Genomic DNA, 23,412 nt, shown 5'->3' on the forward strand with positions numbered 1-23,412 from the left:
TTAGCTTTTTAAAACATAATTGAATTGATCAACAGAACGAGCAGAAAAATGACATTCAGTAAACTCCAAACGCTTGATCATGAGCGTGCCTATCCCAGCTTTGAACATTCAACTAAAACTTAGTGTTTGTGTCCTGAAACCTCTTTTCAGTTTGAGTGTTCTTAAGAAAAAGGATTTTATTTTTCAGGCAACTCTAAGACAATTTAAGTGTGTGGCTTTTCTCCAGGATATAAGCTTCTGCCAGCCCCCTCGCTGTAGCCATCTCCCCAGAGATGTGTGAAAGCAGTGTGAGTTTCATCGGCGTGCTGACTCTGCAGTTCCTGTTTCCACAGCTGAAGCAAACCACAGTGGGCAGGGGGACAGCAGGGTGAAAAAGTGTAATGCAGTCCTGCAGAATGCATAGACGCTGTGCTGATCTTGGGGAAAGGAAGCATATTGCACCCCTAAAATGTTTGCTTTCTGGTGTGGTGGTATGTGAGATGTCACCTTTAAGTCACTGATAGTTTAGTGCATCAGAAATGTTTCTGACAGTGGCTGCTTTTAAAAGGTTGCTTTACATGGATCTGATCACAAGATCTCAAGTTTTTATATGCTAACAAAGTCTAGCACAATCTCCTGGCTCCTGGGGTGTAAATTCCCTCCCACCTTCCCTCTTTTTCTTCCTGAAAAATAGGAGCTCTGTGGGTTGTCATCATTGTGAAATGGGTACAAAGTCTCCCGGGCTTCTCTCAGATGAACAGGGCAGATACAGGCTTACAACAAAGCTGTGGTGTTTCTTCCCCCTTTCTGGAAATAAGTTCCCACTAGAGATAGGGAAATCACACCCTGCTTCACACAGGATTCTCTAAAACAATCACGCTCAGTCCCTACTAAAGGACAAAGGACAAGCAGGGCTATGGAAAATAACCAACCTGCGAGCAGCCATTTCCAGGCTCGTTGGGGAGCCCTGCTGAGTCCAGCTGGCTGCAGGGAGTTACCTGCAGCACATGTGTGAGGGAAAGGGACAAGGGCAGGATGAGTCCGCTCGTTACCACACTGCATGCCAGAGTGACCAGCAACCACGAGTGCAAGGAGTTTGTAGGCTATGGCAATGCAGTGACGATGGGCCGCTTTGTGGGTTCCCCATAAAGGGAGAACTCTTTCCTTGCAAGCATTTCTACCACTTCCATGGTCCCTGTACAGACCCCCCTGCCACAGCACGTCCTCCCAACCCCTTCAGCTGGCTTCTAAACCAAGCAGATCCTGATGAGTGTTTGTTACTTATCCCATATGGAGCTGGGAATAAACACATTATATGATATTTCTCCACTGCCTAATCAAGAGGAAGCTGTTTGCCTGTATGTGATTTCGAATCTGCTTTCAGCTAACCAATGACCCAAATACAGTATGCAGTGTTTAGGAACCCCATGTGGATTTGTGAGCCTCTTTAGGAAGCTTTAGGTCTGTGATTCCATAAAGGCAGTAAGCAGAGAATACCTGCAGTTTTTCCATTTGCGAGCTCCCTAATTTTTGCTTACAAACTAATCTAGGTCATGCACATAGGGCAGAAGAGGGTATAGGGAAGGAAGGAAAGAAAAAAAAAAAAAGAGCATTGTACCTATTTTTCTCTATTGCAATGCCCCAAGCATGCAACAACACAAAAAACGGAGAAATGACCTACATAAAAGGCTGGCAAGGTTTGAGACCTTACACTAGAGGCAAATCAGTAATGCCATTGCTCTCAGGACAGCATGTCTCACCTTAATGCTGTTGTTGTGATTGGTAATATCTTAGTAAAAAGCACAAAAGTAAATTTTTAGAGGTTAACCCAGCACACAGATTACTCAGTCTTTGACCTCGCTGGGACATGTTGCTGCAAGGGAATCCAGAATGCACTGCAGTTTTTCGGGACACCTGTCCCTAACATTCATCTGGTTTAGACAGCAGCATTATGCAGCTGCTGAGCTGGACCATGTTCTTGCATGGACTGCACAAAAAGCATCCAAATACCTCCAAAAAGTGAAATCCTGCAGGGACAAAAAGCACCTAGGGTGAAATTTACCGGCCTGGTCAGACACCCAGCACGCAGCTCTCCTGCCCTTCCAGCCTCACTCCTGTCTGCCCAAGCACACACTTTGGGCTCAATTTTCCACTCCAGACCTCGGTACTGGTCCCAAAGACGTTAACAGAAGTTTTATTTCTAGGAATTTTAATCACGGTTAGAGGGAGTAGGAAGCAGAGCATCTCTTGTCTGGGAAAGCCATCTCTGCGTGAGTTAATTGAGGCAAGAAGCACAAATCCCTTTAGGGCCGCCATGCGGTGAGGGGTAATTGACCTTCCCACACCTCTGCGTACTGCAGACCTTAAAGGGAAAAAAAAACTTCGTCTTCCTCGCTGCTTAATTCCCTTTGCCCTCCTCCCCCTGCCCGCCGCGGCGGGGCTGCCCCGCTCCTCCCCGGACTGAGCCCCGCGGGCAGACCGGGCACGGGGGGCACGGGGGGCACCGGGGGGCCTCGGGCAGCGCTGCGGGGCCCGGGGCCGGGCCCGGGGCCGGTGCAGCATCTCGGGCGGCGGGGAGCGGCGCCCCAGAGCCGCGCGGCGGCGCTTCCTGCCGCTATAAATAGCGCCCGGCCCAACATGCCCCGGCCGCCGCTGCGGCTGGAGCGCCGCCGGCTGCAGCGCGACGGAGCGCGGTAAGGAGGGGGCCGGGGGGCCGGGGGGCCGGGCAGGGACCCCCGCCGGGACCCCCGGAGGCGGCAGGGACCCCGGCGCCCCGCTGTAGGCAAGGGGCGGCGCGGTGCCCCTCGGGGAGCCGGGAGCTGAGCCTCGCGTCGTGCCTGTCCCTTCTCTCTCTCTCTGTTTTCTTCCAGACTTCTCTGTCTCGGGCTTGGACGCGCTCCTGCCTCCTGCAGCCGCTCCCGCTCCTCCTCTGTGCTGGCCGGGCTGGCATCCTTCCTCCCTCCTTCCCCGCTTCCCCCTGGCGTCCCTGCTTCCCCCGGGGCAGGGGATGGCGTCGGGTGAGGCCTGGCCTCCGGGTGCACCCCGGGCTGTGCCTCTGCCTCGGCCTCCACGGGGGTGGCTGGTGACACCGCATCCCTCCTGGCGGTGACACGGGTGGGGACAACCACGCCGAGCACGTGCGGTGCCCAGCCCGTGCTGCCGTCCCCTGTGGGCACTGGGTGAGCCCTGTGGCTATGTGTTGTGGTGCAGGCACCACCAGCAGGTCTCTGCCCTCTGAGCTGGCTCTCGGGGGCTTTCTGAAGGAGATGCGTTTGCAGACCTCGAGTAAACAGCTGTAAGGTCTCAGCCTTCCCTCCTTGTGTGCTGCTGTGCTCTAATGGCTGCTCTCCTTGCCTCTCAATAAAAACATCTCCTGTGGGGCAGGACCATGTCCCTTCTCTGAGTGTGCATTCTTCAGCTCCCGCCGCGTGCCCTGCTCAGGCCTCCTAACTAAAACAAGAGCTTGTCTCTGCTGCTCAGGAGATGTGCTTATTCAGGAATCCACTGTGAGGCAACTTTAAATTGCTTTTTTATTCCTGTGGCGCTTCCTCAAAGAAAGGGCCTTAGCAAGCAGCTTTCCTCAGTCTTCCTGGCCTCCAGAGGGTGGGCAGTGTGTTCTGCTCCTCGCTCATGCCCTTTGTCACTGCCTGCTTCGACTTTTCCCCTCCCTTTCTCCATGCCTGCCAGCTCTTCCAGCCACAGGGTGCCTAGGAGGCCCCATGGAGAAGTCCTGTCCTGTTAGTGCCTCCACACTGGACCTGTGGCGTACCCTGCTGGGGAGCCATGCTTTACAGAAGGGCACGAGGGATGGCTGTGACAGCGCAGAGGAGCCTGCTCTGGCAGTATGGCTCCCTGAGGGAAAGGTGTCCCCGTCCCTGTGGCCTAGGTGAAGCGCTGGGTGACTGCGCTGGCCCTGGTGGTGCTCAGCATGAGGAGGACCCTGCTGGTGCGTGGTTTTCCCCTCTGCTGGAGTAGCAGCAAGGAGCACGTGAGGAGGAAATGCAGCTTCTGCGGAGTGCTTCTGCCCTCCACGCAGCAGGAGCACGTGAGGGGAGGGCAGGCACGGGGTGATCCAGGAAGAGAGCAGGAGAAGGCGACAAATAGAGAGGACACTTTTCCTATGCCTGTGGAGTCTGTTTAGCTGGGGTAAAGAGTCTAAAAATGAGGTTGTGTCTATTCTGAGTTACTGTTCCTCCAGAAAGCACTGCTTTTAACTCCTCTGGTACTGTGTGCATCCTTCTCCCCTCCCTGCTCTTCTGGGCTCCCCAGTGTCCTCTGACCTCAAGCAGGATGTTGCCCTTAGCCATATGCCTGTCAAACATGTGGTTTTTCGTGCTGTACATGAAATAGTCATTCCCTTAGCTGGCTGAGACCAGTTCCCTAGGAGCAGTAAGAGGCACACCAGCCCCTGTGGTGGGTCTCTGGGGCAGGGACTGTGCTCTGGAGGTGCAGTTGTGCTGCTCTTGATAGAGCTGAGGGACTTCTACCTCTAACCCTGTCCCTCTTCATCTCTTACTGCTGCTTACCTGTTCCTGCCCTGTGCTGCAGCCCGAGCAACCCTCTCTGGTTATCTGTGGGGTGTGCCACTGACAGGTCCAGCCATCCAGGTTAAAATCCCTCAGAAAGGCGGGAGGGGAGGAGGAGCAGTTCTTGCAGCCTGTGCCACCTCCCCCCTGCCTCGAGAGTGCTCAAAGCTCTCCAACTTCTGCTGCTGCCTTGGTATTTCTACTGCAATTACACTTCTAACTTGTTATAGTATGGCATTGTGCTCTGGGTAGCATCAGGTAGCAAGGGGCCATCTTTAGGCCTAGCACTGGTACTTGGGTACTGTAGCTGTTCCTTTTTTTTTTTTTTTTTTTTTTTTTTGTTGTTGTTGAGATACCCAGATTTACCACAAAGTTGCATCAGGATATTCATGTTTTTACTGATACAGTAGTCAGAATCAAGAGTTGCCACTGGAATATTATTAGCTATTAAAGGAACAATTTCCTACCTGTAATAGTGCATATGACCTTTACATCAGGTGCCCTCCAGACCTTTCTCAGTGGAGAGGCTGCTGGGGAGCAGGAGCAATACTGATCCCTTTGTGAGGAAAATGCCTTGCAATATTACTCTTCATTACCTACAGTGCATAAAGTTCTAACAGCTATTAATTTTCTGCCTTGCTTATATAAACATCAAGCTTTTCTTGGAGGAAGAAAAGAGGGCATGTTGGTGTTGTCTGATAAATATGACATGAGGACAGAATTTCATAGGTTTCCTTTCAAGGCCCATATGTTGTATGGGGGGAGGGGGGTGTATAAATACACGTATTGGCAAAATGTCTTTATGCAAAGACATTAGAAACATTCTGTGCTCTTAACTGCATTGAATCTCCATCTGGATAGTGGACTTATGCTTAGAAACTATGAGAAATAGTGATGCAATGGCAAGGAGGGGACTTCTTTAAAGTTTATGCTCTTGCCAACATAAACATGCTTTACTTGTGGCTACTTCACAACAATATGAAGTCTTGTAAAAGTTCAAATCTAATTAAATGCCTTTGTGTTCTTTCTGCTGGCTCCTTAATCTTGGCTCTAATGCAGATGCTCTTTCTTTTTTCATGTGGTGCACTATAATACTCAGTCAACTGGATCCATTATAATAAAGCACTGTCAAGTATCTTAGCTGAAAACCCATGGCTCTAGCTGTGTGTGAGTTGGGGAGGGTGGAGGGAACATTCTTTATATGGTGAGAAAGTAAATTTTATTCTGGTAGAACAGATCTGGGTAGTACCAAAGATGAAGATGCTGGAAGTGGCCACAAATTGTCAAGGCAGCTGTTTGCTTTGTGTGCCACTGAGTGTGCAATTAATAACTGCTTGCTACTTAGCTGCCTGCTTCAAAAATGTACATGAAAATCTGTTTGTTCTTGAATAATGACTACTGAACTGTTAATTGGCAAATAGCCTAGAAAAGGGATTAATAAAAACTAAATTTAATAAAGAATCATATTTTAGTAGGTTTTGTTCAAAATATTTTGGATGCCTGCAGTGATTAGTATGATGGTGTTTTAATGCTCTCGTGTAGCATCAGCCCCAGGTATAAATATATCTAGATACCGGAAGGGAAGGGAATCAATGAACTGTTACTACTCTATTGTGACTCTTTCCAAACAGTATGTGAGCACTGCTGACTTGTAAGTGAAGTCTGAATAGTGAGAAGATGACATGTTTTCAGTGGAATTAACCCTGAACATCAGGGCTCTGACAGGCGCTGTTGCTGCTGTTCAGCCCTGCAGGCCTGAAAGAGCCGCTATGCTTGGGCCTCATCCAGCTCAGTGCACAAAGATCAGTGCAGCATCTGTAAAGCTGGGGACACAAGCAGCGAGGGAGCAGTTTCATCTAAATCTGAGAGATCAAAGGCATTCAGAATAGAAAGTATCCTTATTCCTGGAAGGAGCAAAGCAGGAAGCCCGAGGAGTGGTTTTAAAGCCTGTTTTGTAACAAACTGCTGTAACCTCTTCAGGAGCCTTCTGCATTTGGTTCTAATCACACGTAAGTACACCATGGAGTTAAAATGCTTCATCTTGTACCTCCTTTAAAGTTGCAGAAGCAAACTTTCGTAATACTTAAGCTGCTCTTGTGGCACCCATCGTCCTCAATTGCTTCACAGCATGTGTAGCTCTGGCCATTTCCCTCCTGGGGCTGAGTCCATGTGAGGAGCCCTCCTGGCCTCCAGCACGTGTGTTCGTGAGCAAGCTCTCCTCCTCTTCATTTGAGCTAAGCTAGCATCTCCCTCCTGCTAAAGAAACTACATGATATTCTTCAATGGGAAATAACACTGAGGTTTAAATAAATGCTCTTAGCAGCTTCAGCAAACCCAAAATCATTTGCGCATGTTTTTCTTGTGATAACTTCAGGAAGTGGGGTGATTCTCTCTTCCTCCTTTTTAGTATTTTTGGTGAGTGCTCTGCTTGAATGCTGAAATCCTTCTGCTGTGAGGAACAGGCTGAGTGGAACAGACTTCCCTGAGCCCTGACCCACCAGAAGTGAGCCCTAGGAAGTAATTGCATTCCTCTGCTTGTTCTTCCTATACAAATTGCCAGCAAGGTGTCCCACAGTGGGGTTGCTAGCCACTTGCACTGGTTGTCCAGAGGCTGCAGATTCTCCTTCCCTGGAAATGCTTTTTAAACTCACCTGGACAAGGTGCAGGCAGCCTGCTTTCACTCTGCTTAGCCCAGCGATGAACTAGGTGAGGTCCAGCTGATGGCATGCTCTGTTTCTGTACTGCTGCTTAAGCATGGCTACTTTAGTCTGTCCCCAGAACATCTGGGAATAAGTGGTCTCAAAACGTCCAAAAATGGCCTTGAAGTCTGAATAAAGACTTCAAAAAGTAGAGTAAATAGAGAAGCATAGCGTGGGGAAATAGCTTTGCCTGAAGTCCCATAGCAGCAGGTCAGTAATAGTGCTGGGAAAGGATCATAAATCTCCTGACTAGTGCTGTAGTAGCTAAAAGATGTCGTCTTTAAACTTGAAAGCATGTCCTTTCCCTACTCAGCCACTTTCAGATCAATCAGCAGCAGGGACTGCTTTTATCCTCCAAAACATCATTTTTACTTTTTTCTTTATCAGTCATATTCATAAGGATTTTTAGTACTAAACAGCTTAATGCATTGACTCTCAGGAAACACTAGGAACATCAGATCTGGAAAAGAATTTGGTGAAATAAAGACGAGCTGCAGAGGAAATTTTTAGAAAGTGATGTTATTCCCAGTTTGCCACATAACAATTAATCTCTTATTTTTTAGAGAGGAAAAGAGCAGAAGAAGTTGTACACTGAATCCAAGCCTGAATTTCTCTTTGTTTGAAAATAATAATAAAAATAAAAATCACTTAAAGCTTTTTTAAAAATATGGAGACTGAGAAGACAGATCAGCATTTTAAAGAGCAGCATGAGTTAAGCAGTGAGTTAACCGCATCTGTGTTCCAAATCCAAATGCTACGAACAAGGCACCATTCAGACCTTCGCTTATAAGTTATGCTGCATTCGTTATGCTGTGTTTGTTTGAATTCTGTTGAGAGGAAGAAAAAGAAAATAGCAGATTCAAAAAGCAAAATCATTACTCTTGTTTTGCTAGCTCACTTTTGAAGTGATGAAGCAGGGCTCTCCTTTTCCATCTCTCTCTATTTGTCCAGCACTTATGCAGGGCATCTGCTAATTATTAGCAGCTGTGAAACTATTGAGTTACATAAGCATAACTAAAAGTCAGTGGAGCCTTGCATCATTCGGCAGATCTGCCCATTGCTTATTCACTGCCACAACAGATTGGTTTTGTAACGTACTTGACACGGCTGTCTAAATACTGAGAGGGCATCAGCAGGCACGGGAAGTCGGGAAATCCTTTAAGTCATAGACTTTAGATACGATAATGTGTTGTTTCATTGTCACAACAATCTGTTGCCCAGTTATCCGTGTGTGTTGCCTGTCTGCAGGAGAGCGGTGTCAGGCTGATACCCTCCAACAGCTGAGCCTGCCAGCCACAGAGCCCGATTGTCCGGGCAGCTTTGCTCCAGAGATAGCTGTGGGTGCTGTGCCGCCTGCATGCGAGCAGGGCAAGTGAGAGTGCTGTGAGATGTATCACAAATCAGCTGTGCTCAGTGATATGGCTGAATACAACAAACTGTCTTAACTTTAGAAAAAGCTTCTTTAAAATGGGAGTGTTGGCAACTGAGAACATGAGGTGTCTCAGCCAGGGACTGATCTGTGAAGAAGAGCATGCTGGCACAGGAGGCCCGAGGCTGGCAGAGCCAGGTGCTGCCTCCGGCCATGTAATGCTGTCTCGGCACACCACGGGATTTGGTTAGCAGCACGAGTTTCTTCCCGCTGAACCTGGAGGGAATACAGCAAACTTAATCCCCTGTAGTTCTGGGTATTAAGTCATGGACTATGTAATGAGCTCTCTGATCCAGACTCTGGGTTTGTTTTCAAGCACTTCTTGTCTTGCCCTCTCCTTTGCTGGTTGAAAGATCTCCCTAGGCAAGAGAGGCTGTGAAGTGGTAAGTGCAATGTTATGAAATGTGCAAAATACATGATCCCTAACATACTTGTTCTCGGGAATTAAGAAGGTAAAACAAGTTCCAGGAAATACGGTGACCCTCCAGACAGCAGCCTCTGCACCCAGTGACTTGGAGCTATGCTTCAAACCCTTTCAAGAAGGTTCAAGAGGAGTTTACCTGAGCTTCCCTTCTCTTCTTTCTTCTATTTCCCCTTTTAAAAGCAGCTATGTGAACAGTGATGTCTGAGATCTCATTTTAGAGATTTTAAAGATCTCATATTAAGATGTCTCCCCTAGATCAGTGACCTCTCTCCCACCTTTGCTGTGAGATTGGGGACGGGGCCTCGTCAGCTCACCTCACCCCAGCAGTCTCTGCGGGGTGGTGGGCCCGCAGAGCAGCCCCCAAATGGCTGTGCTCCCCGAGGAAGGGCAGGTGTCTGGGGCAGCATGGCAGGCCCAAAGAGGCTGGGGTCATTCGGGGACTGGCACAGAAAGGTGACTAGTTTGTAACTAGCATCAGCAGGGTAGCTTTGTTATGATGATAACGTGAGGTTTTTTGTTTTTGTTTTCTTGGAGACAATGGGTAACTGGTAACTCTCTCCCTCCCCTCCTGACTGAGGAAATGTTCCTCAGAAAACAGCTAGTAATTCAAGGGTACTGTTTTGACACCCTTTTGGAATCAATTTAGACCACAGCTTGGTGACAATGGACAGTATCATGCAGTACTGAGCTCTGCAGTTCTCTCCTCAATTTCCACCAACTCATCAGTCCTCCCACGGCAATCACTTCAGTCACTGCTCTCCTCAGGCCCTAGTCTACTCAACACAGGAGGAATCTTAATTGTAGTGGAAGAGAATGAATCATAATTCCTACATAGTCCCTGCAGAACTGAGCTTAAACATGCTTAGTGCTAGCTGAACTTCATCTGTCAGATCCTACCAAGCATGTGCTCATCATAAACTTTACAGATTGGAGTACATCATTTACAAGTCCCTTTGCTGGTGTCTGAGAGCCTCCTGTGGACAATACAGGAGGCCTAACATATTTCCAAAAGCTCCCTGCCTCCCCGGCATGAAAAGACGAAGTAGAGAATTGTCATCCTTACTTTCACATTTGAAGCTACTAAAACAGTTTTTAAAGGAAGTATTAAATGTAAACCATAGAGGGCATTCTGTGTGTGTTGTGTATATTGTAAGTAAACAAACCACTTGTTCATGCACACAATGGGCTCGTACAACTCCGCATATTGACCTTTTTATGTGTATCTATTCAGTCAGATGCTCCTTGGTTTTTATATAGTCAGTTGCCTTAAATTTAGGACCTCTAAGACAGGGTACATTTGCTTAATGTCCACTAAAAATAACTTTCTTTTCCAATTGGACAAATTCAAATAATAGCAATACCCTGGGAAGGAAGATATTAAAGGATAAATACTTCATTTTTTTAGAGAACAGAATTCATCTGAGGCCACAGAGGCAGCACCTACCAGAATATCACAAACTCTGTCTGCAGGTTGTACTTTCAAACCACCCCAGACTAATACTACTTTGAAATTAGTAGAGTACAGTTTTCCTAAAATGTACAAGTTTCCCAGTCAACAGTTATGAAATTCTGCAATGGCAACAGACAGTCCCAGAACTTTGTTTAATACTAGGCAACAGCAAACTACAAGGAAATAATTATCCTGTGGACTTTCCTACTGTATTTTTAGATTCAACTTCTGCATTTGTTCTAACTAGGTAGTTTAGGGAAGGGCAGAAACCTTATGTTATAGCACAACTTATTTTAAATAGATTGTTCTTAATCAAAATGGCCTGTGTCCCTTGGATGTAAATGATGTTTCTTGTCTTCCGAGTCCAGCAGCAGTACGGATGACCTTCTGAGATGAAGCAGTACCGATGTGGCAGTGACTGCAAGAAACTCAGAGGCATTCTGAAGTTCTAAGGGTGCTTTAAGTACTCCAAAAAGATACTCAGATTCAAACAGGTTATATGTTGTAGTTTTTTTTCTTTTGGATTAGTTCTAATTTCAAATTCTCTAATAAGATCGTGCTTTTCAAAGTGAAGTCTTCTTCATAAGTCTTATCCTGAGAGGTTGCTGCATGCTTACTTGGCCTCTGAAGTGGAATCAGAGCATTATTTAATTCCTCATCGCCTGTTTTTCCCCTTCCTAGCAGGTTTTTACAGGATCAGCGTCTTCAAAACTCATAACTTTATTTTATTTGGACATCCTTAAAAGTGTGTGTATGCTGACTGGAGTAGAGAGGAAGACATTAACTTTAGCTGCTATAGGGAACTAGAAAATGGAGTACTCCATAACTGACAAACTGCATGAGGTGACTGGACAAGTTCCTCCTTTATTTGTCTACAGTGTGCCAGTTGTTCAGCAGAACATCCCTGATAATGCAAGTGAATCGCAGGGTAAAACCCAGTTGGATGTCATCACACACAGTACTTAAGCAAGAACACTGAGGGACTTTGTGCTTCCCAGAGAAAGAACTGTCAGTGTTGTCTTCTGGTTTTTGTTACTTGAGAGTTCCCCAAGAAAGTTTCCTCTTAGGAGCAATAATGGAGTTCACAGTTGTTTACAGTGAGAGTGCTATAACACTGCTCTTCTTTGCTTAGACTGAAAGCTTTTATTCTTCTCACAAATACATTTGCTCACTGTTTGTTCACTCATCAGTGAGACTGATTAGGCATTAAAGAAACCGTGGTCGTGATGCTGTATACCACAGCATTTAACAGCTCTCAAGGCCTTCCACTTTCAGTTATGGACAGAAGCAAACAAAAATACAATGGAAAACACTGCAGAAGGAAAAGTAAAAAGAACATAGTGTGTTTTCACCTTCTTCCCTTTATCTAGAGATAAGGAAGTATCCCACTGCCACTTCCTAGTGCATGAAGTTATGTCTAGCTAAGAAGTGAGAACAGACACAAAAATAAAACCAGCAAGCTCACAAAGTGGCATGTGGGTGTGCTCCTCGGTCCCATCCCACCCTTGATGGGACCAAGGTTGCAGCAGTGCTGGGGCAAGACGGTCAGGGGTTGTGTTTCCTGGGGGTCCTGTGGGCTGTTGTCCCTTGGGTGTGTGCGCATAGGTGCTTCCTCTGTCCTTGGGCAGAGTCAGCTGCTTATTTTTGGAAAAGGTAGGATAACTCCTTCATTCTACCGCCCTTGACATCTTTTTTCAAGGGGTTTGGGGTGTCACTGTAATGTGACTGTTCGGGGGGAAGCAAAAACAATGCATCTGCAGGAACGTTTAATGCAATGTTGGTTCTGTCCAGTAAAATTCTCACAAATCGTAGTCTCACTTCTCTGTATTGAATTCTGGCTTGTTCAGGTCCCAGCTTCTTCATTTCTCAACAGAGCACGTGATCCCAGTAGCACTGTAATTTTCTATAACCTACATCAGTGTAGGATCTCAGACCCTGTCACTAGGGAATTCTGTCTGGTGTAAAATTGGGGATTTTTTTTTTTTACTTTTTCAGAATATTAATTATGGAAGCAGTTAGTCTCGTGGACTGTCAAAGGTCTTCAAAACCAGAACTCCCAGGAGCAGTGCAGTGCACTAGCTTTCTTGTTAGAAGTTGAGAGAACAACAACTGTCCCACTTAGCAGCAAAAGACCTAAAGTTATATATGTCACAAAGTTTACTTAAATCTGAACCGTTAATGCTGTGAAACCTCAAGCAGGAATAAACAGCCTGTATAACAGCTGCTGTAGCCGAGCCCCTGCTGGCAGCATGTCGCGGCAGGGAGGTGGATGCGGAGGCACCTTCGGGCTCCTGCAGCGCAGCGTGCGGTGGTGCTTGCCACATCACCTCCCCTGCGAGTCCTGCTCTGTAACGGGCTGGCTGTGCTGGGACCTGGCCCCCAGGCAAACAGCTCTACCGAAAGGCTCGACCATAAACGACTGAAATGTGGTTGAAAGTTCAGTTATATTCTTCCATGGAGTTTCTGCTGTTCCTAGCCAGAGCACTAAACTGCTGTCCTTGCTTTCAGTCTCAGCCTGCTAATGTGGGGGCTTATTCTGCCTGCTGGTTCCCAAGTGTGCAGTGGGGACCTTCACAGCCAAGGCTTCAGAAACCCAGCCCCTCTTACTTGGGGAGTTGTGTTAGTGTAGTGTAATTGCAACAAGTTGGTAATCTGAGGTATTCAAAGGTCAAAATGCTGTTGAGCAACTTCCAGGCTGGAAGCTGCCATGGAGCAGCCAGATGATGAATGAGGGCTGAAGCTACTCCCTGATTCCCAGGGATCACTGGGCACAGTGGCATGAGCCTGGATGCAGTACCTGTGGCTGCCCGTTGTGTGAGTGAGGTATAGGATCAACACCTGGTCTCCCCGAGCATGCAGGGAACTTGTGTCTCAGGGCTGTTCTCTGGATGCCTCTCCATTCCCTGTTAGTTTGACTACTGCTCTCTGAATTCATAGCAATAAACTCTCCTAATTCTTAGGAGTAACACAGATAATTAAATGAAAATATAGCATGCTGTGGGTATACATATTCATAAACTGAGCCTCCCTTTCTCCTGTTTATCCTTGGGAGAACACTCCTTTTCATAACTATTAATGAAAGAAAAACCCATGATCTGATCTCACCTGATATGATCTTACCTTACTCAGGCACAGCTCCTCTCAGTGTGGAGGTGCTGGCACTTGAACCTACACAAGGAGTAAGAGTTCTCATCCGTTACACAGCAGAGGAGCTGGTACTATTTTATAATCACCCAGCAAGTATGTACGGATGCTGATCTGTGTCTATATTTAACATCCAGATATTCCTGATGTGGAATATACCACCCATGGGAAAAATGCAAAAAATGGACTAAAGTTCTCATTGATTGGGACTTTCCATTTAAAAAAAAAAAAAAAAAAGGAAAGGAAAGAAAGACATGAACTTTGGATAGGATGTTCCTACTGTAAAATAGTACACAGCTGCTCTTAATCTGTGGAAATCATGCCAATGTGTACTCCTGTATTAATTAGTGTGCTTCTAGTTAGCTCCCTTTCTGTTTTCTAGTGAATCACAAATTTTCAGTACTTCCAATATGAATGCTCAGGGTGTAAAAGGGAAAATAGATTAGACAAAAGTAGCAGACTTTTTTGAAAAAGAATCTAGTTGCTCAAATGTCATAGCTGCACATGTTGAACAGATAACGGAGGAAAGAGGGGCTTGGTTTGCAATTAAAATATTAGACAATCGCCCAAAGTAAACAATTCTATAAATGGTAAGAATCCTGAATTCAAAATAATAGCAATATGTTACTCAATATTAGTTTAGTTGTCATGCCTTTTAATAATCTGTAATTTATAGTTTAAGCTCCAGTTCATTCAGGTTCCTTTAGCTACAGACATTATTAGATCAGATGCTTTTCATAAAAGGTTCTCTAGTTTAAAAGAAAATATAGATCTCATACAGAAGTAACAGCCTAAAATTGTGTGTCTTATCAGATAGAAAACTGGTCTTGTCAATAAATGCTGTTTCTGTGGCTTTAAAATGTGTGGCTGTTGTGGTAGGTCATGATTGCTAGGGTGCAGATTTATTTAGCTTTGTTCTCGTGTGTGCGTGTGCACAAATATTGATGGGAAGTTTGAATATAAAGTATTACTCAATTTAACTGTGGTTTTAAAAACAGTGTTTTCTGCTGAAATAACCAAGTATATAAAAACTCTTCATCATATTGTTTGTACCTGAAGCTTCATAAACTTTGAGACTCATGTTAATAGCGAAAGACAAATTGCACGATAATAAATATCTTTTAGTATCGCCATCATTGCTGCGTTCATATATTGAAAAAGATAATTAGAGACTAGGCATGCCATTGGCAAGATATAACAAATACACTGTTCTGGAAAAATAGAGAGGCAATTTTTACTGAGCAAAAATTGTTGGAAATATTCTTTGAAAAGACAGCAAATGGTTTTTGTTTGTGCGTCTGTCTGAGTAATCCCATATCCTTTGAACAAGTTGAAGAGAAACCGTGTCTCAAGCTTATTGGGTAAGAAGGTTGCAAATTAAGAAACTAGGTATTATGTGAAATTAAGTATTATAAGCAACCACTGGTAATATTTGTTTTAATAGAAGATCTTTTTTTTTGCTTCTGTGAACAAATTAAGGTTATTTGAATTATCTATAGTGATATGAAGAGAATTCCACCATGGTAGTTCTCTTTTTAGAAATGTATCTTACAATTCCTTTATCAAAATTAAGGGAGCAGTGCAGGACTCTTCTTTTGGAGTCTGATATCTGTACTACTGGGGGGAACAACCAGACAAAAAACTTTCTCAGAGCAAGGTTTGTCAATTCAGCAGTTTTCACTCAGTAAATATGTAGGCATTTCTAGGTATATTACGTTTCCTTAGTAATGACTTTTATTTACGTGGCTGTCGTCTGAAAGGGCAGCCTGTGGCTTAAACCAATTGTGATCGCTAAAAGTGTAATGTCTCATAGGCACGTAGCTGTTAATTTTGTGTAGACTTAATTTTGTTTTCTGTTCTTTTCTTAATTATTTTGACCTTTCAGATTTGTCTTCATAATTACTGAAATATATAAGCAAGTAATTGCTCTTATGTTAGAATTGGTCATGTGGTAATGGTATTTTTAATACCTAAAATGACACCAAAACAGTCTGATTTTGGCTAAGATCAGAGAAAATCTGTCCGAAAACTGTTCCTTACAGCAGTGAGCAAAGAAGAAGAAAAAAAAAAAAAAAGAGGAGAATCCACTTGAAGAGTGAATGTCTGAAGGACAGTTGAATCATTTCAGATAGTGTTACTAGTTTGCTTGCTTCTTTTGCATTTATCATCTAGGTATAATGGTCTTAAAAATCCTGTGAATGATCTGGTTGGAAGCCTCTAAAGATTTCATTGGAAACTCTTTTCTGCATTTAGATGAAAGAAAATTCTCAGTGTTAAGGTTTTTGTCCCACAGTTTGTTTTTCCTGGCTTCAGGCAGGACAAGAGCTGTGCAAATACCCTTCATCTTCCATGCAAAGGTGACCATAGAAGAGGAGGAGGAGGAACACTGGCCAGAAACATTTTGACAATGAGATTTTGTCCACATCCTGGCGGAAGGTTAAGACAGATTCTCTTTTTTATCTGATGTGATTCCCCTACCATCATTACCTCCAAGGAGCATGTTAATATTTCATAGTTCTGAAAAGACATAGTGGGCAACATTAAACATTTATGTCTCTGCGAAGTCACGCTGATGCCACCAGGATAGTGAGCTCTATATCACACATGCTCTAATTCACCCTAAACACCCACTGTTTACTAATCTTCAGCCCCCGTCTGTGCTGATAATGAGCAAGAGGAAATGGAAACAGCAGGGATTACATGCTACTGAGAAGTCCCAGTTTCCATGCCTGGTTGTAATTCTTTCAACAAACTCTTGCTGACTGTGCTCCTGCTTTGAAGTTTGAACACCTCTGTATTAGTGCTGGGCTCTTGTGATTTGGCAAGCAGATTTGGGAGTTTTGTGGTCGTGTTTTAGTAGCTTCATACAATGATGTACTCTTGTGCTTGCATGTGTTGTGCCTGCTTGAGGTCAGGAGCGACATGGATTGTTTTGCTGGATTGCTGAGATGTTAATTGCTCGTATTTGCTGGTGACAGGTACCAGAGAGAAAACATTCCTCACGATACCCACTGTTGTGTGGAGATGTGTGTCCACAACATACGTTGTGTGTGTGCTATAGACACAGCCATATCAGTGAGCAAAGTGACTTTCCATAAAAAGAGTAAATGTTTTTGTAAGGCAAGTGACACGCGTGGGATTGAATGAATGATGGCATTTGGCATCATCTGGTCCAGAATCATCAAATGTGTTAAGTAGAGCAGTGCATGTTTCTAATCTAAACCCAAAACCTCAGGGCCTGTGATTGCTTTCTAACCCCCACAGCCAGCACAAGACAGCAAATTATTTGTGTAAATGGCTCTACAGCCACAGCCATTAACATCCTGGTGTAGCTCATCTGTCAGGTCACTGTGCAACTTATTATTGCTGCTGGGGTGGTCCTTTATTCGTAAATCAAACACCGTTTGATCCAGTTGCAAGTGAGGGGGAATCAATTTACAGTCTTATAAACAGCTTGTGCCATCCACAATGTTAGTGGCACGTTTCAGTTACCCAGGTATGTGCTGGGAAGAGCTTTGGGGGGGCTTTCCACTTGGAAGATAAAGAAATGGTTTTGTCTGGCATATATACAAGGTGAGATCCAGCATCTGTTACAAGCATTGGCTTATCACCCAAGATTGCTACCAAAAACCCCAGAGAAACTACAGTCCTCCAGAATGTGCCAGTCAGCAGATACCTCATCTGTGACAAGGATGGGGAACTAAATGGCTGACGTGCAGGGGACAATTCATCAGGTTTCAGATGTCTCCTTTTGTGTAGCAATGGTCTGTGGTCAGAACTGATAGATCCTTCAGTGTCTGTGGTGGCCCAAGGGGCTGAGAAGCTTAGCAGATCATGCGTGAGGGTTGTGCGGGTGCTGCAAATCCCCAGGTACCACACAGCTGCTGTGGGTGTCCCCGCAGTGCCATCTGTGTGGCCCCACCAAAGGACGTCAGCCCCCAGTAAGGTGCCTCCAGCTGGAGTGACACCCTCAGAGGACATTTTGCTTGGGTGTAGCTTAAAAGGAGGTGGCTGTGAGTTGCTCCCTCAGCAAATTAATTCCTTGCATCTTGACCAACGTGGAGAGGGGCATTTTGGGGGAGTATAAAGGTATATTTGCCCCATCAGGGACTCCAAGCACAGCTCTGACATGGTCCAGTATGTGCCACTAGCTCCTCACGCAGCAGTTAGCACTTTAGAAGTGACTTTGTAAATACAACCCCTTGAAAAGAAGAGAAATAAACTGGCTCTTGTCAGCGATGACTGCTAGCCTAGGAGTGGCTGGGCGAGCAGCTGAAGACAAGCACAATGAAGCAGTGTGTTGTGCACAAACACGGTGACTTCCTGAACTCTTCAACTTCCCCTCAGCGCCTCTGAAGCCTACAGTTCAGCATATAATGTCTCTGCGTGCTCAGCGGCAGAAAGTGCTTAAGCTGCATGCATCTCGCAGTGCTCTCAAGTGTCTTCCAGTGTAAATAATACCCCGGCCTCTCTCTGGCCAGTTGGCACCAAACGGTAAATCGGGGCAGAGCAGGTGCATCTGTGGCCATGTGCTTGCACGTGCGCTCATCCTGCTGCCACGCAAGCTCAGGAGTGTGTGCACTAGTAGGCATGTGTGTGCCCAAAAAGTCTTGTGCAGAAGCATCCATCTTGTGGACCAGTCCTTTTTTCAGTCACGTGTATCTCCTTTTGTATGGGTCTCCTCTGCATGTTTGCACTTACGTTCCTTGTGTTTGAGAGGCTTGTACTGGTCTTACCTTGTCAGGCTGAATAGATCCTTGCCTTTTTGGAGCTTGTCCCTCTGTTGGGCGGTCTTATACAGTGTCTGCATGCTTGCAGGGAAGGTGGGGTGTTCATTGTGCAGGTGTAGCACAAGCACAAAGCTTTTGGCAGCCGGTGACCCCGGCAGCAGGAAGGTACTGCCTGGGGACTCCTGCTGTTTGTCACTGCCTCTTTGCCACAGCGCACTTCTGCCACATCTCTGTGGGGAGAAGGGGTCCTGAACATCATTCCCAGTCATTTTGCCTCAGGGTCAGTCAGATTAGCCCACCAATAAGTCACTGGAGCTCATTGAGCTTGTTGGTTGACTAGCAAGCAGTTGCAGGAAGCCTGGAGGCAGCAGACCAGAAGGTGACCCCTGGCTGATCATACCGGGAGGCTGTTCACAGCACTTGTGTATCTGGCACAGTTTGCTTTAAAAGATGGACATTTTTAGTGGAAAGCTCTTGCTTTACGTAGAAATTACGTACACTGCACCAAACAGCGTGCACGGAAGCATCGTGCATTGGTTTGCTCTCGCTTCTCAATGTAAGCTGTGGTTTCGTGTACAGCCCGGCTGACGGCAAAGCTGGCTTCATGCTAGTGCTTGTCCGCTGCTGGCTGAGTGGGGCTACTGGGGATTATAAAAGGGGGAAAAGGAGTCTGACTTGTGAAGGCTAGATCTGTTCCTCAACCTGGTTCGTGGTGCAGCCCAAACACCAGCAGTGCCAGCACACATGAGGTGGCTGAGGCCTGCGGGAAGAGCGGTGCCGGTAGGATGGCTGTGGAGGGGGAGCGTTGCTGCTGAAGGTGGGCATCCTGAACCGCAGCAGCACCACGGCCTGTGTGCACGCCTCCTGCCTTCAGATCCTTCACACCCATGCTTAGGTGCAGCTAACTCCAGCCCATGCCTAAGCACATACGCTGGCCATCAGCCTCCGCACAAACCCTGCCGCAGTGTAGCAGCCCTGCCTGTGTTCAGCCCTTGCCAGGCCGATCAGTGCCCCAGGTGTTGGCTTTTGTTTCTTCAGCTCCCCCTAAAGGGGAGATTTTTAAGTGCCCCCTCCTCTCTTTGGGCTGGCTGAGGTGTTTAGCGTTTTCCTCACGAAACATCTTCCGGCAGAGCAGTGTCTCGCTGCTGTCTCCAGTCTGCCTCTCCTCTGAGGTTAGCTCATGATAGTCTTCAAGCTTCCTCTGCAGGCTCTTGCTGTATTTCTGGTGTTGGTACCATTTATGATTAGCTTGCTTTTCCAGAATCCACTTGTCTCTAAATTAAAAGAAAAAAAAAATCTGCTAAAATACAACCTACTGACTAATGCTGTAAGCGTACTCATCTAATCTGTGACTTTCTTGTCCTTCCTTTCATGACCTATGTTTGCCCATCATTTGATGACACTACGTGGATGCATGCTGCTGAGAAGAGAATCTTTACTCTTCTGAAGTTCTATTTTTCATAGGACTCAAACTCCTGTGAAACATGTTTGCCACATTCAAATGAAAAATATTTCAAAAATTGTCAATAACTACTACATCTACTCAAACTAGATACATTGACACATTGTCACTCAAAGTCTGATATGCAAATATCCTTGAACTGAAATTTCCCACGCCTGCAGTGTAATTGCACTCTCCACTATTGCATGTTTCCTCTTTTTTTTTTTTTTTCTAAAAAAAAGGGGGGGGGGCAGTTGAGCATGCTGTAATAGAATCATGTTTAGGGTTTGGTATTAATACATAGAAATAGTACAAAAAGGGCCATTGAATCATGTGATGACTCAGAAGGAAACAGAGGAGAACTCTTTCTGGCTATGCAGAAATGTCAGTGGTTCAACATAAGAGCAGAAGTCTCTTAAACATGCTGGAGGGGACCGAGTTTCTTCATCTGGTTTTAAAAAGTAAATGAAGCAAGTCTAGCAAGGTGCAGTAAGGAAGTGTGGTGTCACATGCAGCTCTACAGGAAACAAGAGCGAAGCTACTGGGGAAGTTCAGAGCTGGGTGACTTACAACATATTCAACTAGCACAGGTTAGTCTTTTATAATCGTCTTTTTAACCATCCTACAGGGGTTTCGTGTATGTATTTTCACTGAGTTTTGGTGGAGCGGGGACTAAACCTATCAGTATGGCTCGTGTCGTGTTAGCAGCGAGTGAGCGAGGTGGGCTTCCACAGGACCTTACAAAGGTAAAAATAGGAAGCTTCTCTCTGAGTTAGCCTGGTTTGTGGGAAGCTTGGAGCCTGCCCTGCTATACAACAGCAGCATGGAGCTGAATCCAGTTAGAAATATGAACAAAATTTTCTCTGACTGGGTGAAGTTACTCATATAATCAGCAAAAGGTGTGGATGTTTCATAGAGGGGTTCAGTGTTAATAAATACCAGAAAGTGCTTTCTCAAACACAGGTTAAAGCTATTGATTACAGTGAGAAATTTGTTTTGTTTGTTTTGTCTGGTGCTGACTCTCTAACTGTTCTGTTTGATTTTGCTGGTGCAGTCTCTTTGTAAGGTTTTCTCTCATTCCCTACGTCTGTTGAGGAATTCCATCTCCGCCTTTCTGTGCTGGAGGCTTTTTGGCTTGGGAACCCACTGTATTGGGAAAGAAACAGCACCAGTTTGGTGCTGGAGCGCTTGGAGCTCTCAAAGCAAGCGTGTTTGGGGGGGTGTACGTTTTGTATTCCTACAGAAAAAGTATGGTTGTTATTTTTAACTGTTGCAAGAAAAATCTGATTCATTTTTTAATGCAAAGTTGTAGGGAAAGTTAAAAAGAAGAAACTTCAAGAGGACAAAATGCAGAATATTTTAATAGCACTTTACAGACTCTGAAATACAGCTTGTGGTGGAAGGGTAACTAAGCAGCTCTCCATCTCTGTCTTTCTAATGGGAAAGATCCAGGGAATATGAATGAAAGAAGAAAATCTTTCCTCCTGTGTATATGAACTTCAGCAAAACCATGGTCCTTCATCCTTCAAGGTGGTGCCTGGTGTTCCCGGGCAGCATAGCGGTAACGGCAGTATGGGGCGAGCCCTGCAGGGAGGCTGGTGTTTGGGGTCGGGGATGGGTCCTGCCGCAGGGACCCTGCACCCTGCCCAGAGCTGTAAATGTAGCCCAGGGATGCTTTTATTTGGAAATAGAAGCCTTGCAGAGCTGGCTGTCAAGTTCTGAGCTCTGGAGTTTTAAAGGCAAGGCTCTAGCCTTAGCCAGGCTCCTCTGCTTCTGCAAATGTAGCAGATTTTGCAGAGTGCCACAGTTCTGTCTCTAATCAGTCTTTCTGCTTTGTTAGGGTTTCTAACCTCCAACTCTGAAACTCAAGTCTGCTGTATAACTAAGAATGTGATTTAAAACCAATTTAGTAAAATCCAACTACAGACATTTTAATTTCAGCCTAATCCTGCTTTATAGTGGCTCATCTCATACAGATCAGGAGTTGTTTTAAGCTAAATAAAATGGCTTGTAAATAATATGTTTGACCTTCCGCACAGTGGTTAGTGCTAGGTATTTGAAAGTGAATTCAAAAATAAACTGATACACTTTTCCAAATAAATAAAGCCCACTGCTGTTCCTCGTGTACCAGGAGCAAGCCCAGCCAGCCAGGACCGACAGAAGAGGGGGAGAGCATGAGAGGAGAGGGGGGTTCAGAGCAGGCCCCTTGCACCAGCTTCTGTTAGGAAAGCCAGGGCAAGAATGTTTCTTTCTCAAACAAATTAAAAAGGAAATCTGCAAAAGGAGGAAAGGGAATAAAGAGTACAGACTAAACAAAAGGAAATAAATATGGCTTGGAATGAGAGAGAAGGAAACCAAAAGAAGAAAATAGTAAAAAATGGAACCAGATGGGGACAAATTCTGTGCTCAGGAAAAAAACTGCTCTTTTACTGAGGTTGGGAAGGAAGGGGAATGGGTGTATGTGTGTGGACATGTTTGTAACACCTACGGAAGAAATGTTCTTTTTTTTTTTTTGGGGGGGGGGGGGTGTTTTTGCTTGCTTGCTTTTTGTTTTTTAATGGTTTCTTTTGGTTTCTTTTCCATGGGAAGTATTAGTGTAAAACTTTGTAAGTCTGAGATAGCTTCAAAGTTAGATGAAATCCACTTTAAATTTGCCTTAATTCTGCAAATAGAAAAACAGAATGCACACAGTGCCACTTAAACCTCCAGCCAGTGATGCTCCCCAAAAGTTGCCACACCGTGTTGCCCTTTAGGCTTCGTGTCCCCAGTGCACGTGGATCCACGGTACTGCATTGTCCTGCTCTGCAGGGGAAAATGTGAGTTAAAATCTGTAACGCCAGCTAATGCAAACCTGAACTGTACAGGCAGCTTCAGAGAGTTTATTACAGGATCCCCTTGTGGGTTTCATTTCACCACACAGTGCAGGCACAGGTTTTGTACCAGTGAGGAATTGGAGTCTGCAGACTTTGATCTCTCAATGTAAGTAAACCCATAAAATGCTGAATGGGCACCGTTCTCGCATTTTCCTTTGAGTTGACAGGATTGTTAAAGGCATGTTGTTGTTTTTTATTGTCAAATACCTCAAATGGATAAAAGTGCCTTTTGCTGAGACATCGTTTGCAGCACATCTCTCTCATGTCCTGCTGCCCATTCTCTCCCCCTCCTCCTTCTCACTCAAAGGCAAGTTCTGCAAATCATTTCTGTAATTAGCTGCTAAAAGTATCTAGAGGCTGAAGGAGGTTGTTTTTACTTTTGTTTACTTGATTTGTTTCAGCTTTTGTATGCATTTTTCTCTAGCCTAACTATCAAAATCTCTACTTGTCAGGAAACCATGGCTCTTTTAAGAGTAACAGTAGACAACTATTCAGCCTTCCTACTGTATCCATCCACATGTTTTTAGGCTTTTCTGCTTTCATTCCACCATTTCTACTGGTCTTTTCGATGTGCTGCTGAAGTCAGGGCTATTATCTCAAATTTGTTTGAAAACAAATTGGGCGTTCTGGCCTCAGCAAATGATACTAGGAGAACAAAGAGTGTATTTGCCTTTTGTTTTCTTCTTTAGATGGAGACAGCTTCCTCTTTACACACGG

The 23,412-nt window shown here is 45.2% G+C and overlaps 1 protein-coding gene across 1 annotated transcript in view; it reads left to right on the forward strand.

Annotated features, from left to right (window-relative positions):
• The first annotated feature begins 2,633 nt into the window (after positions 1-2,633).
• Positions 2,634-23,412, forward strand: part of WIPF1 (WAS/WASL interacting protein family member 1) — a 53,066-nt gene continuing 32,287 nt past the window's right edge. Inside the window, exon 1 of the mRNA XM_084289213.1 lies at positions 2,634-2,672. The gene's annotated coding sequence lies outside the window, so the exon portion shown is untranslated. The remainder of the gene's footprint in view (positions 2,673-23,412) is intronic.

Source organism: Netta rufina, assembly GCF_964035555.1.
Source record: "Netta rufina genome assembly, chromosome: 6".
In the NCBI taxonomy this organism is placed as follows: Eukaryota; Metazoa; Chordata; class Aves; order Anseriformes; family Anatidae; genus Netta; species Netta rufina.